Raw genomic sequence first — 15,680 nt, forward strand, 5'->3', positions numbered from 1 at the left:
TTTGTGAACTTTCTTGCAGCTATTTTTGACACTTGAAACTTGTTTCTTATGATACTTTGACATGTTAAAAATGGATAAAATATAGGTGAATTTGCTTGTGATTTTTTGGTGCCTTTTGTCAATGTTTGTGAAGTTTTTTGTATGGTTTGATTTCAATATTTTGTCTCATGATGATTGATACTTGATGAATAAATTTTGTGATATGTTTGTCTTTGATTTAGTGTATTTGGTACTGTTTGTGATGTATGGTGTTAGTTTCTTGTTTTACAAGTCATGTAAATAATTGTTTGTGAAAATAAAGTACCAAATGTGTCTAAAAATATATTATAATTCTTGACTTGAATGTGTTCTTATAATTCTCACATTATTGATTGTAATAAAACCTTTGGAAAATTGTCATGATATGAGGGTTATAGGTCATATACTTGTTTTGATATTATGATAAATTTTAGGTATATTTTGCTACTTTTATGTTAAGGGTTTTGTTACTTTTTGTCAAGTTTTTTAGTGTTTCTTTTGCTTATAATTTCTATTCTATCATGCCTTATGCTACTAACCCTCTCATTTCATGTTCCATTCATCCATAAGCATCTCATCCTCCCTCTTATATTCTTGGCTTCTATTTCTTGCACTTTAATTTTCATACCAAGACTTAGCATGTAAGACTTAGGGATTTTGTAATTTTCTTTATGCTTTTAAATTCTTGCAAGACCATAGCATGTAAACTAGGGCCAATGTAAAGGACAATGGACTCTAATGATGTACACCGACACAAGCACCGACACATGCACACACATCACATTGATACTTTAGATGTATGTTTAGGGAATGTATGCTTTAGATGTATGCTTAGGAACAACTTCTCTTTTCCCAAAAAATATGAACGACTTCACTCAAATAATTTTCCAAAGAAACCTTGGGATCAAAATCCCATTGAATTTTCCCTTTATTCTCTTAAACAAAAATCTTAATGAATTTTAAGCATACTTAGACTTTTTTTTTTTTGCAAAGTAACTAATCACACCTCACATTTTCCAAATCTTATGCCCTTGAGGCCTCTCTCTTATTCTTGAAAATTCCATTTTTCAAACTTAAAATCAACCAACAAAAACAAAAACATTTTTTGGAAGAGAACTACATGAAGTTCGATCCCTTAAAAGGGTATGTAGGCAAGAAGTCAAAACTTCTCCAAGTCCAATAAAACAAAAATTCAAACACATTCTTCTCCCTCCAATTCTTAACCTAGCAAACCCCTTAGGTATAAATAACACTTTCAAATAGCATTTAAAAATAAAGCGCGTGCGTAGAAAGTAAAGACGGTTCCTATAGGATACTATAGTCGTTATGGGTGCCTAACACCTTCCCGTAACGAAAACAACTCCCGGACCTCGATTCTCAAGGGTTTTTCTTATTTTTCCCTTTCCAAGAAAAAAATGAGATATCAAAGGTTAAAAAGGTTCAAACTTAATCAATGTTTGACACCTGAAAAACCAAGATAAAACAATACTCGCTCTTCTCACAGGTAGGCTTTATGTGGTCAATTCGGTTAATCTCAATTCAAAAAGTGCCTCGATCCTTTCCATGCTTTCAAACAATTCAAAATAATTATCAGATTTAACATAACAAAAACAAGTTAGACGGTGATTATCGGTCTCCAGCATATATATACAAATTAAAGCTTCCTCACATTTAGGTTAAGTACTAAGTGGTTCAAAAATATTTATGTTTATGACAAGAATTAAATGAGCTACATTTTGTGCAAAGTACAAGTTTCAAATTCTTAGTAAAAACCTAGAATAACGGGAAACCAATACCTTGGCTTTACGCTTTCTCACAATTAATATCATTATCACTCATCTGCTTTTGCTCAAACTTGGCTCCTTGGAGCACTTTAAACTTTATTGTTCATGAGCAATTTTCTTTTGAGAGACACAAGCAAGATTTAAACCAAAAACAAAAATATTCATCCAAAGTGTAAGTTAAAAACAACAAGCTAAGTTATTCAACCAAATTAAAATAAAGTACCAAAGTATCAAGTCGAGCACCAAAAACCACAGTGCTCGAAGAGTACAAAATACAACGAAATTAAAATAAGAAGTACCAACAGTAAATTAAAAACATGAAGTTCGAAAGCAAAAACGAAAACATCACTAAAAACTCATAGAGATGATCACTAATCATCATCCTCTCCAGCATCGTCCATGTCAAGGTCCACATTATCATCACCAGCATCTCCAGCATCATCAGGTGTAGCCTCATCATCAACATCACCCACCCCCACAAAAGGACCTGGCCTGGCCTCAGGCCAGTGAACATAGGCCTGGTACTGCTCAGGTGTCATAACCGGGTAATCAGCATTCCCCGGATACATATGAGCATTATATAAATCCTGATGGATGCCCATGTTGCTCCGATAAACAGCCTCATTTTGGTCCATGATGAAAGAATTTTGGGTCCGCACATATTGGTTGTGCAACTGTTGTTCCTGCATAAAAGTTTGAAAAGCAGCAAAATCAAAAGTGCCCTCAGATGGGCCACCCTCCTCATCAGAGAAGTGATATTGTGCTGCCCTCTGCTCTCTCTTCTCCCAGGTGTGAATGACAGTGTCATTGATGGTGCCCTCGATGTCTTCATCAAACGGTCCAGAAATGGTCACTCCATTGGCTTTAAGCAAGCCCATGATAAGTCCCGGAAAGATCAAAGCAACCTTCTTAGCACCTGTGGCACACTTCAAAGCCACCTGCTTCATGTCATTGGCTATTATCCTAGCAATGTCAACCTGAACTCCCTTCATGATACACCAGATGAGTGGGAGAACAGCCTTCGAGGCATCAGAAGTGTGGGCTCTTGGCACAACATTATGTACAAAAAACTGGAATACTAAGCAAGCCTTAGCATTCATCTCTTTGGTTAGTGCATGTCTGACCTCTCCATTGTCTTTCCTAACAAAATACCTACCCTTAAGCATGATATCTCGCTCAATTTGCTCATACTTCCAGTTACCTTGAGCATTTCTTTTACCATAAGTACACAATGTGGGTACGGTTGGGTCAGGAGAAGGCTCTAGCTGTAAGGCATTGTCAATGACGGTATTGATAGAGTCTCTGTCAAAAGGGATTTCTTTCCTTCTCACAAGGGAAGTCCAGGCAAAAGCATCAGCTAGGGTGGTAGGTGAGCTGTCAGGCGCAGCATTACAATAAAATTCTCTCACGAGGTTAGTGTTTATCTCGGTGGCAGGATAGATGAGTTTGTTCCACTTGCGATCCCAGAACAAATGGAGCAAGTCCACATGTGTGCCATCCGGGTGGATGTCAAAGGTCTTTCCATGTCAGGTTTTGTATTGTCTCATTTTGGTAAACCTGGCATAGTGGGCAGGTGTGGGGAAACGGTTATCAGGTTGGGGTGCAGCTGAGGTAGAGGCAGATTTGCCTCTTGGACGTTTGGTACCGGTGATCTTAGGAGGGTTCTTAGGTGCCATCTGCAAAACAACCAGGAAATACCAACATATTGTATGGAAAAAATTAGCACAAAATGGAATTGGATATTTAAAAATAATCAAAAATTTTGAAAATTTGGGCAAGTTATGAAGAAACACGCTAATAGCGCCTCCCACGCTAATAGCGAAATTTTCTGGAAAAATTTCGCTATTAGCGTATTTCTTCGTTCCTGCATTTTTCAAATTTTCAAAATCTTTGTTCCTGCAATTTCACAGCACAAACCAGCATATTTCAACCCTAGTTTTCACCCTATGTATCAACAACACAATAGAATCATGAAAAGGAATCAAAATCACAATATTTGCATACAAATCATTCAAACCCTTGTTTTATTCAAAAAAAAATTACAAATGGGTCTAGATTCAAAAAGAATGTTTGTTGCATGTGGGTTATGATTCTTGTTCCTTTTCAAACTATAATCAATGAAGAACAATCTCTAATCACAAAGCAAAAACTCTAACCCTAACCTAACCATTGCTAATCATGTCAAAAAATGTATTTTTCAATTCAAGAACAAAGAAAGGATGAAGAATCAAACCTGTTAGTGCAGTGATAAGATGCAAGTGCAAGAAGGAATGATGCAAGAATGAATGCTTGGTTTGACTTGAAAATTGGGTTTGATTTTTTTAGGGTTAGTGTGTGAGAGAAGAAGTTTTTGTGTGTGTTTGTGAGAAAAGAAAGTGTATCCGTGAAAAGGGGGGAAGAAGAGTGGGTTTGAGAAGTTAAGGGGAGTTATTCCCCTTGGGCCCACAAAATTTTTTTCAACACGCACCAATTTCGCTATTAGCGCAGCTCTCTGGAGCTTCCACGCTAATAGCAAAAATTACGCTAATGGCGTGAGGCTTCAGGATCAGTTTTTCAAAGTTGTTTCATTTTAGCTTTCAATGCTTATGGACTACTACTACATGCAATAAACATAAAAATACTTACAAAACTGGGTGTGCCTCCCAGCAAGAGCTTGTTTTACGTCATGAGCTCGACGCATTTATCTTTGAAAAAATCATGGTTCGATTAGTGAAATCGTCGACAAACTCCGATCAATTTCACCACCGAAATAGGGCTTAAGTCTCTGCCCATTCACTGTCCAGCTGGTTTTTGTAACAGGATCCTCAAGTTCAACATCTCCATATGGTTTCACCTCTTTAACCATGAAAGGTCCGGACCACTTAGACTTCAATTTGCCCGGAAAAAGTCTTAGTCTTGAATTGAAAAGCAACACCATTTGCCCCGGCATGAATTGTCTCTGGATGATCTTCTTATCATGATATTTCTTGGTCCGTTCTTTGTAAAGCTTTGAAGACTCATAAGCTTGATTTCTCATTTCTTCAAGCTCATGCATTTGAACTTTTCGTCTTTCACCGGCCTTCTCTTGATCAAAATTTAGGAACTTCAGTGCCCAAAATGCTTTGTGTTCAAGCTCAACCGGTAAGTGACAAGATTTGCCATAGACCATTTGAAAGGGAGTGAGACCTATAGGAGACTTGTAAGCAGTCCTATATGCCCACAAAGCTTCATCAAGTTTAGCCGACCAATCCTTCCGAGATGTAGAGACCGTCTTCTCAAGTATTCGTTTGACCTCCCGGTTGGAAACTTCAGCTTGTCCATTTGTTTGCGGATGATAAGGTGATGCTACCTTGTGCTTGACTCCATAGTGATCTAAGGCTTTGGCAAGTTGTGCGTTGCAAAAGTGTGACCCTCCATCACTAATGAGAACTCTTGGTGTACCAAACCGGGTGAAAATATTTTTCTTTAGGAACTTCACTACCGCTTGCTATCGGCTTTAGGCGATGCTACGACTTCCACCCACTTTGAAACATAATCAACAGCTACCAAGATGTATTCATTGGAATATGATGAAGGAAAAGGGCCAACAAAGTCTATACCCCAACAATCGAACACTTCCACTTCAAGGATGATTTGTAGAGGCATCTCATTTCTTTTTGACATTGATCCGGTTCTTTGACATTCATCACAATGCTTGCAATGTGTATTAGCATCTTTGAATAGAGTTGGCCAATAGAAACCGGATTGAAGTACCTTTGTGGCGGTTCTTTCCCCGTTGAAGTGACCTCCATAGGGTGAATTGTGACATCGCCATAAGATCTTCTTTGCCTCTTCATCATCAACACACCTATGCAAGAGATTGTCCGCTCCAATTTTGAACAAGTATGACTCATCCCACACATAATGATTAGCATCATGGAGGAACTTCTTGCGTTGTTGCCATTCATAATCTTCAGGAATAAACCCGGTTGCTTTGTAGTTCACCATGTCGGCAAACCAAGGTCTCACGTTGATTGCAAGCAACCTTTCATCGGGAAATTCTTCACGAACTTCCGGTTCATTCTTTGTCACTTCATTGTTTGTCAACCTTGAAAGGTGATCAGCTACAAGATTCTCCGTGCCTTTCTTATCTTTGATCTCTAAGTCAAACTCTTGAAGCAACAACATCCATCGGATGAGCCTTGGCTTTGAGTCGGACTTAGTGAGGAGATACTTTATAGCTGCATGGTCAGTATAGACAACAATTTTGGAACCTACAAGGTAAGAACGAAATTTATCCATTGCATAAACTATTGCAAGTAATTCTTTCTCAGTGGTTGCATAATTAATTTGTGCCTCATTTAAAACTTTACTTGCATAGTGAATAGCATGAAATTTTTTGTCCTTACGTTGACCCAAGACCGCACCATCAGCATAATCACTTGCATCGCACATTAATTCAAAATTTAAGTCCCAATTAGGAGCAATGATTATTGGTGCAGTGGTCAACCTTTCTTTCAAAGTTTCAAATGTAAAAAGACATTCATTATCAAAAATAAAAGACTTATCTTTGTTGAGCAAGTTGCTCATAGGCTTTGCTATCTTTGAGAAGTCTTTGATGAATCTCCGGTAAAACCCGGCATGGCCAAGAAAACTCCAAACACCTTTGACATTCACCGGTGGTGGAAGCTTTCCTATAACATCGACCTTTGCTTGGTCTACCTCGATACCCTTTGAAGAAATCTTATGACCAAGGACAATACCCTCGGTAACCATGAAATGACATTTCTCCCAATTGAGCATCAAGCTAGTTTCAATACACCGCTTCAGCACGATATCCAAGCTCTTCAAACACATATCAAATGATGGTCCAAAAGCTGAGAAATCATCCATGAACACCTCCATGCATTTACCAATTAAATCGGAGAAGATTGCTTGAACACACCGTTGGAAAGTTGCGGGTGCATTACACAAGCCAAATGGCATTCTTCGATAAGCAAAAATACCAAAGGGGTAAGTGAAAGCCGTCTTCTCGTGATCATCTGGGTTCATGGCGATTTGATTGTAACCGGAGTAACCATCTAGGAAGCAATAAAAGGATTGACCGGAGAGTCTTTCAAGCATTTGATCCATGAAGGGCAATGGGAAGTGATCATTCCTTGTTGCTTGATTAAGTCTTCTATAATCGATACACATCCTCCATCCGGTGACGGTTCTAGTTGGGATCAACTCATTTTTATCATTAGTGATCACCGTCATTCCTCCTTTCTTGGGAACTACTTGAACCGGGCTTACCCAAGCACTATCCGAGATTGGATAGATCATGCCGGCTTCAAGCAACTTGACTACTTCCTTTCGCACCACCTCTTTCATGTTTGGATTCAAGCGGCGTTGTGGTTGTGCTACTGGTTTGTAGTTTTCTTCCATCATAATCTTGTGCATGCAATAAGATGGACTTATCCCTTTCAAGTCGGATAATTTCCACCCTATTGCTTCCTTGTTGGCTTTGAGGACCTCTACCAACTTTGTTTCATCATTGATGGACAAGGAGCTACTAATGACCACCGGCTTGGTACCATCTTTCTCTAAGAATACATATTTCAAATTAGATGGTAAAACATTTAACTCTACCTTGGTGTCATCATCTTTTGCTTCTTCCTTGGATTCTTCTTTCAAATCTTCAAGTATGGCTTGATTAGGAAGAATCTCCTTCAAGGAATCTAGCTCCTTCAAACACTCTTCAATGTCTCTTGCTTCATCTTCATCTATAGAATTGAGTGCGTCCACCAAAGCACTCTCAAGGGGTGTTCTTTTGTGCAATTGCTTCTGAGTTGTCAAGATGACCTCTTCGGTTGCATCCATTTTTAAGCATGCACCCTTGTCTTTTGAGTGCTTCAAGGCTTCCCGGATGTTGAAAGTAACCTCTTCATCATTTACCTTAACCTTCATGATATTATCATCAAGATCAATCATCATCCGAGCCGTCTGCATGAAATTCCTTCCCATTAAAAGAGGCACATCCTCATCTTCTTCGACATCCATAACCACCAAGTCAGCTGGAAAAACAAATTTTTCCACTTTTACAAGAACATCTTCGGCCATACCTAGTGGTTTTGCAAAGGATTTGTCGGCCAATTGCAACATCATCCTAGTCCGCTTTATACAAAGGTCACCAACTCTTTTGGCAACGGACAAAGGCATGAGATTTATGCTTGATCCAAGATCAAGTAGTGCTTTACCTACATGGGTTGTGCCAATAGCTACTGGTAGAGTGACTCTTCCCGGATCTTGTTTTTTCTTAGGCAACCTTCTTTGAATAATATCACTACAATTGGCATCAATTTGGATAGTCTCTTCATCATTGACTCTTCTCTTCTTGGAAAGGATGTCTTTCATGAATTTAGCATAAACCGACATTTGCTCTAAGGCTTCTGAGAATGGTATATCAATTTGCAACTTCTTGAAGAGTTCAAGAAACCTTGAGTATTGCCGCTCTTTATCTTTCTTCGATGGAGCATGTGGGTACGGTAATCGTTGAGCCGCCACTTGCTTCTCAACTTCTTTTTTCTTGCCTTTCTCTTGCCCCACATCTTTCTTCTTTCTCTCCATCTCCTCTTGTTCAACTAGTTCTCTTTTTTCATTTTTTTCTTTTTCAACTAACTCTCCTTTATTTTCTATGTACACATCCTTCTCTATCTCCACTACATCCTCCTCGAACATCACTTGATCCTCCTCATTGACAACATCTTCAACCTTCTTTTCAACTATTATCTCTTCACCTACCCCTTCACCGATCACTCTACCACTCCGTGTTGCGACAACTTTTGATTGTTATGCTTTGCTATGCTCCTTAGGATTTGGTTGTGTGTTGGCGGTGAACGTTCCCACTTGCGGATTACCTTGAGCCATTTGTTGTGCTAATTGACCAACTTGCTTTTCAAGGCCTTTGATTGGCGCGTCGGTATTCTTTGGATTAGCCATCGACATTTGCATAAATTGATTCAAAGTCTAGTCGGTGCTTTGGGAACAGTTAGGTTGTTGGGGGTTATTTTGTGGTGGGAATTGATATTGGTTATTGAATGGTTGTTGGAATTGAGGGTATGGTTGTTGGTAGAAGTTGGATTGTGGATATTGGTAGTTATAAGGGGTTCTCCATGGTCTTTGAAAGTTTGAATTACCCGGATATCTCCCTTGAAAGTTGGAAGTACCCGGATTTTGGGCTTGTTGTGAGCTTCCGGCTTGTTGTGGTTGGTTGGGTCTTTGTTGTTGGTTTCCCACATAATTGACCTCTTCTTCTTCAAAAGAACCAGGTGCGGGATAATAGCCGGTAGGATGATCTCCCGTACAAAGCTCACATGTGTTGACTTGAGATGTTCCACCTTCTTTCATGAGAGATTCGAGAATTTGCTTTGGCATGGCTCTCATCTCTTTTTGCATAGCCTCCATTTGTTGAGTGAGGAGCTTATTTTGAGCCAAAACCGCATCATTTGCTTCTAGTTCAAGAATACCGGCTTTCTGTTGTTGAGGATTCCGATTGTGAGATGATTTTCTAGTGTTGAGAGCCATTTGGTTTATGATCTTCACAGCTTCAGCTGGACTTTTCAAAGCTATAGATCCGCCTGCACTTGCATCTAACATTGTCTTGGACTCACCTTGAAGTCCTTGACGAAAAAGGTAGATTTGCATTTGGCTATCATAACCATGCTTCGGACAATTCCTAAGCAAAGATTTGTAACGCTCCCAAGCTTCACATAGTGTCTCACTTTGGCCTTGAGAAAAAGTTGTGATTGATGTCTTAGCTTCAAGATGCCTATCCTCCGGAAAGAACCTCTCTTGAAAAGCTTTCTCTAAATCATTCCAGTTTTTCATCAAAGAAGTATGTTGATCTAAGTACCACTCCTTAGCCTTACCAATCAAAGAATGAGGAAATAAATTGGTAAACATGTTCTCTTCCTCATCTTCCTTCATACCAAGAGTACCGGCGGTTACATAGAAGTTTGTGAGATGCTTATAAGGGTCTTCATGATCCATTCCGGTGAACGGGTTTTGAGTAATCAAATGTATCAACCCCGACTTCAACTCGACTTGCTTGGTGTTTTGATTTCCAAGGCTAACAAGCCTTCTTGGACTAACCCAACATGGTAATGCATTCTCATCTTCTTCTTGAGTAGCCATTGCTACACTAGTTTCCCTTTCCGGTGATGATGGTGGAGACAAGCGTAAAGAACCACTTGGAGATAATGTATGAACCGAACCTGAAGGAGAAGGAATAGAACTAGAAGAGTCCGGCTGAGCCAGCCTGGCTAGTCTCCTAGCTTCCTTTGCTTGTGCCTTAAGTAATCGAGCAGTTTTCTCAATCTCAGGATCAAACTGAAGTTGGTCTTTTGCAATAGTACCTCGCATAAACAAAGTTCACAAAGACTATACCAGGTGGTTAGCATAAAAAATAATGAATGATATATGTGTATATGTATATGCATGAAAGAATTTTGTGCAAAATTGACTTAACATGACAAAATTGTTTCAATACTTATAATTTAAAATCCGCTACTCCCCGGCAACGGCGCCATTTTGATGTAGAATTTCTACATGTCATATAACTATGTACACGTGAGTATATATAGGATCGTTTTCCGCAGGGAGTTGCGTTAATCATAAGCATTTTCACAATAGTTCACATTAAGGTATCCTTTATAAAATGTTTGTTTGTAAAACTATATTCCTAAACGACATAAAAGTAAAAACGAGAGAAGATCGAACTATTTCGCTTGCGGTATAAGATAACAAGCAAGCATAACAGCAGCAATCTCTCGATCGATTAACAGACTCTAGCTTTATAACCAATATTATCACAATCATTTCTACAACATCATTCGTGTCCAAAGCGACATCATTATTTCTAAATTATCGTTTAAACATTCGTGTCCAAATCCCTTAAACGATAACAAAGTCGATCGGATAACTTAATCGATCGTGTCCAGCCTGATTAAGTATTCGAAAGCATTAAGTTCTTGATTAAAAGCAATTATCAAATGTTTACAAACTTGTCAAGAGTGATATAACTTAAGATAGATTGTTATTCTAGTTCTAGATTCAAGAGTTCGTGTCCAAATCATCTTGAATCTCATTGAAAGCATTAAACATAAGAATAACAACAATATTGAATCATTAAGGTAGAACCTTATACATTAAAAGATCAAAAGATTACATAATAGCTTGTTTGTTTACCTCAATACTACAAGAGTAGATAATAGCTACACATAAACATGTAAACTATGCAAAGGATGAAAGAAAGATGAAGATTCCATGTCAAGATTCTTCGTGTCCAAAGTGATCTTGAGTTGAATCTACTCCTAAACCACTTGCTTTGTGTTTCTCTCTTTGAAATAGCTCTAACCTCTCTCTTAGAATGTATGAAAATATCTAATGGAATAGTGAATGACCTAAAAGAGAGGTACAAATGCTATTTAAATGGGCTGTCTTTTTGTACCTGCGCTAATAGCGCAATTCACGCTAATAGCGAGGTAAGTCGGCCTAAATTCTGGCCAATTGGAGTGTGCCACGTTGGTCCTTGCCCTGTTTCTTCACCTTGGTTACGCTAATAGCGTAGTCTTCTGGAGCATTTACGCTAATAGCGTATGTCACCCTAATAGCGTATTTCTTCAAAACCAGCTTTTGCTTCGCTCCAGGTATGCTAATGGCGTACCTTTCTGGACCAATTTCGCTATTAGCGTGGAACACGCTAATAGCGAATTCTTCAATTGTGCTCCAGGATCTCGCCCCAGGTACGCTATTGGCGTATCTTTCTGGACTTTGGCAACTCTTGATCACGCTAATAGCGTATGACACGCTAATAGCGTATGGTTTTAAACTTTGACGTTTCTTGCTCCTTGCTTGTATTTTCCTGCACAAAAAGGGTAGAATAAGGCTCAAAAGCATAAATGACATATTTGCATAATATTTGGAGTTTTCCATGGAGAATCTTGCAAAACAAGTCACTAAAATGCCTAAACTACCATATGAAATATATCACTTTTGAACACTTATCATCGACCAGTTTTTCTTTAGGGTCAACCACTTTGTCATCAACACTTGCAGCAATACCCTTTTTGGTCCTTTCATACCTTCTCCATTGAGTCTGAGTCATAGGATTTTTACCTTTGTAATTATTACGATAGGCGTATGTAATATCCCGCTTGACAGTATCGGTATATTACCCGTCGACCGTGTCAGATGAATTTAATTCATGGAAAGTAAGTTAATGGAAAATATTTTATGACGTGTCAGCTTTTTACGGGAAAAGTATTATAGACGAATTACACATGCTTGAGGCAGGGGCATATTTGTAATTTCGCACAAAAGGGATATTTAATTGATTTTGGCCAAGAAAACATCTCATAACCTTTATTCTCTCTCTCTCCAAGTGGTTGAGAAGAATTTTTCTCTCCTTCCTCTCTTCTCCCTCACGCATCTTTCTCCCTTCCTTTCTCCAATCTTTCTCAAGTTTCTTCCACCAAAGAATCATGTCATGTGAGGCTCCTTCAAGATCTTTTGTCACTAGAAGCTTGGGTTTGTTGTTGTCTCTACTTTCTACTCAACTCCTCTTTGGCTTTGTGATCAAGAAGCTAGTATTCCTTTGTGAGGTGATGATTATGTTTGATGCTTTGTGGATCATTATGGATGTTAACCACTTAACAAGCAAGGTTTAACCATGGATTTGAATGGAAGCTTGAGATCAAGCTTGGAATCAAGACAAAGAATTAGGGTTTTGGTGAAAGTGATGATTGAAGCATGAATTTGGGTATGGTATGGTTTCTTGAAGGTTAAGAATCAAAGAAGAAAAGATTCAAAGTTGGAAACAAGAATTAGGGTTTGTTGGCTTGAGCTTGGAGCTTGATGACTTTGCAAGATTATGTTAAGGTGAGTTCCATAGTTAGTTCTTCCACCCTTTTGGGATTATGTTAAGCCTTGTTAAATAATATGAAACATATGACAATTCTAGGGTTTTAAGTAAATGTCTAGTAACCCCTTTTTATGTCATGCTCCCAATATATGTGAATACTTGTTCCAAGACTACTTTGCAAGTTTATTTTGATCCATGGAGTCATGATATGCCTTGGGAAACCTTGTTTTGTGGATTTTGGGTCAAAAACATGTTTTGTGCAGGTGCGGGACTGTCACAACTCTCCACGGCGAGCTATTACTCGCCATGGCAAGCAAAATGGTCATCCTTGAGTGTTGCTCGCAATGGCGAGTGAAGTGTTGCTCGCAGTGGCGAGCTGTCCAACTCGCAACGGCGAGTAAAGCATGGCTGCTGCCCTGTTTTGCTCGTCTTGCCTAGATGCCCTGTTCCGGTTCGGCTTTCATTCATGTATGCTTTTATATGTATAAACCTTACAAAACAAGACTCCAAGGCATAGGTTTTTAAACGTTGTATCGAACGAAGAACAAGTATTTATTTATATTGGAAAGCACGACATATGAGAGAAGTGTTTGATTCATGAATGGGGTAGCAAATTATTCATAAGCAAGGGAAAGAACTAGAGCCTCGACATAGTAGTCGAGAACTAGCATGTTAGTAAGAACTCTAGATGGTTAAATGCGAAGCTTGTTAACTTCGCACAAGATTAAGAATGTTTTAGCAAGTATGTTAAGCTGTGGATAGGATCTTTAATCCCTCCACCAAGAATAAGTAAGTACAAGTATGAACAAGTATGAATTTACCGCTAATCGGATCGATTAAGGTTCCGAGGTAAACATGTATGTATGATTAAGTTTAACTTATATGCACGACAAGACCATGATAAATAAGTGTAGGTGGCATGTCTCTTGTTATCCACATTAGGGGGATACAAGGGGTTCTCATGATGAGAACGATTCAAGCCGTAAGGGACCCGCATGTCACCGAGTAAGCAAGACGTAGGTGTTCGTGTCTCTTGTTATCCACGCCAGGGGGATACGGGAGGTTCTCGACCTAAGGGGAACGGTTCAAGCCGCAAGGGACCCGCACGACACCGAGGGAGTCCGATGTACGTACATCGGTCATGTATGGGATTGATCTCGGGGTTACTCCACTCGGGACTATCCGTAAAATGAATCAAGATAATAATTGTTTGTTCAACGCTAACCAATGAATGAACTTAGATACGTTTATGTATGTTATGATTATGATTATGTTATGTTCATGTTTATGCAAGAAGTGAATCCATGCAAGTTTATGTTTAAGAGTAAGAGCATTAGATGTTACATGACAAGTACAAGGCATGGATTAGAGCAAGTAAATAATATGATACCGATGACGATATTAGGTTTCCCCTAATCGTCCGGTTTAGAATCGTGCCATGATATGATATGTTTAGGCCTTGATACGTAGATCGTATTCTTGGCAATGCGGTTCTAGGTTCCCTTTTGACCGCCATGACACGTATAGGAAGTGAAGCCTATAACAAGTGAGATAAGACTATGACGGCTTTAGTATGCACTACCGTCTAAGTATGTAAGTCCCCACACACGTATAATCAACCGTCAGGTTGTAATGTAGACACGTGGTGACCGTAGGTTTCCCCTTGAGGTTGCCTATAGCCTAGGATTTTAGGGGAGCTCACTGAGACATTATGTCTCATCCCAATCCTTATTTGTTTCAGATAAGCAGGATGTTTATGCATGATCGGAGCCGGATGGATATTACTTCAAGGGTTCGTTCGTATAGCTGCAGGACGATATGGACATCAAGGATGTTTTTTAAGTATGTATGAGTTGTAATGTATTATGATTTATACGAACGTGACTTGATGTAATTATTATTCATTCGTAGAAATTTTATGTTGTATATTTTAATGTATCCAGTACTAATATTAACGCACGTGCCAGACTTTCTAGATACGTCTGGTATGGGTGTTACACTTGGTATCAGAGCAGACCTCTCCCAGTACGGTGTGGTTCGGGGACGAACCAGGCGGAAGCTGGTGGGCATGTAACACCCACGTCGTGGCTTTCGATATCCCGCTAGGTGGATACGAAAGGTTCCCGACCTAAGGGGAACGGTTTAAGCCGCAAGGGACCCCCACGACAATAGTAGGAACCGAAACACATCGGAATGAGAGGGATCCGGAGACCGTGTAGGTATGGGACTACATGGTTGAAGGAAGGCTTATAAGAATTGTTAGGTACTACCCATATCAACAAGATGCATCTTCTTTTCGGGAGCTCAATCCATAGGAACTCCACAGTTAAGCGTGCTTGGCTTGGAGTAGTACTAGGATGGGTGACCTACCGGGAAGTTTCCCGGTAAGCATGTGAGTGAGGATAAAGCATGCTGAGAAGACTCGTGTTGGTTTGTGGGGTTAGTCGGCAATCCTGTAAGCAGTCTGGGATGTTACAGTAACCTTGTGCAACAAGTGTTGCTTTGTTTCTGACTACTTCACCTTGTTCATTCAGCTTGTTTCTGAATACCCATTTTGTTCCAATAATATTCTTATGCTGAGGTTTGGGTACCAGATCCCACACATCATTTCTTTGAAATTGATTAAGCTTTTCCTGCATAGCTAGTATCCATCCATCATCTGAAAATGCTTCATCAACTGTAGCAGGTTCAATCACTAATAACAATCCTATCATATACTCTTCTTGTCTGAAGTATGATCTTGTTCTTCTAGGACTCTCTTTGTTTCCAATGATTTGATCCTCAAGATGTGAAGACTTGTACTTGAATGATTTCTTGGATTGAGTAGCTTGCTGAAAGTCATCTTGAGCTTCATCAGAAGCAACTTCATCTTGTGCTTCTGAGATAGGTTCAACTTTTGGACTTTCTTCAGATTCAGCTATCTGATCAGGTTCTGGAGTATCTTCAGGAACCTGTATCTCTGCAAAACTTTCATCTTGCTCTGGAGTTTTACTTCCAGGCTCTTTGTCATCAAATTT

This window comes from Medicago sativa, chromosome 7, assembly GCF_051527215.1.
Source record: "Medicago sativa cultivar Bolivia chromosome 7, Bolivia_mono, whole genome shotgun sequence".
NCBI classification, from domain to species: domain Eukaryota; kingdom Viridiplantae; phylum Streptophyta; class Magnoliopsida; order Fabales; family Fabaceae; genus Medicago; species Medicago sativa.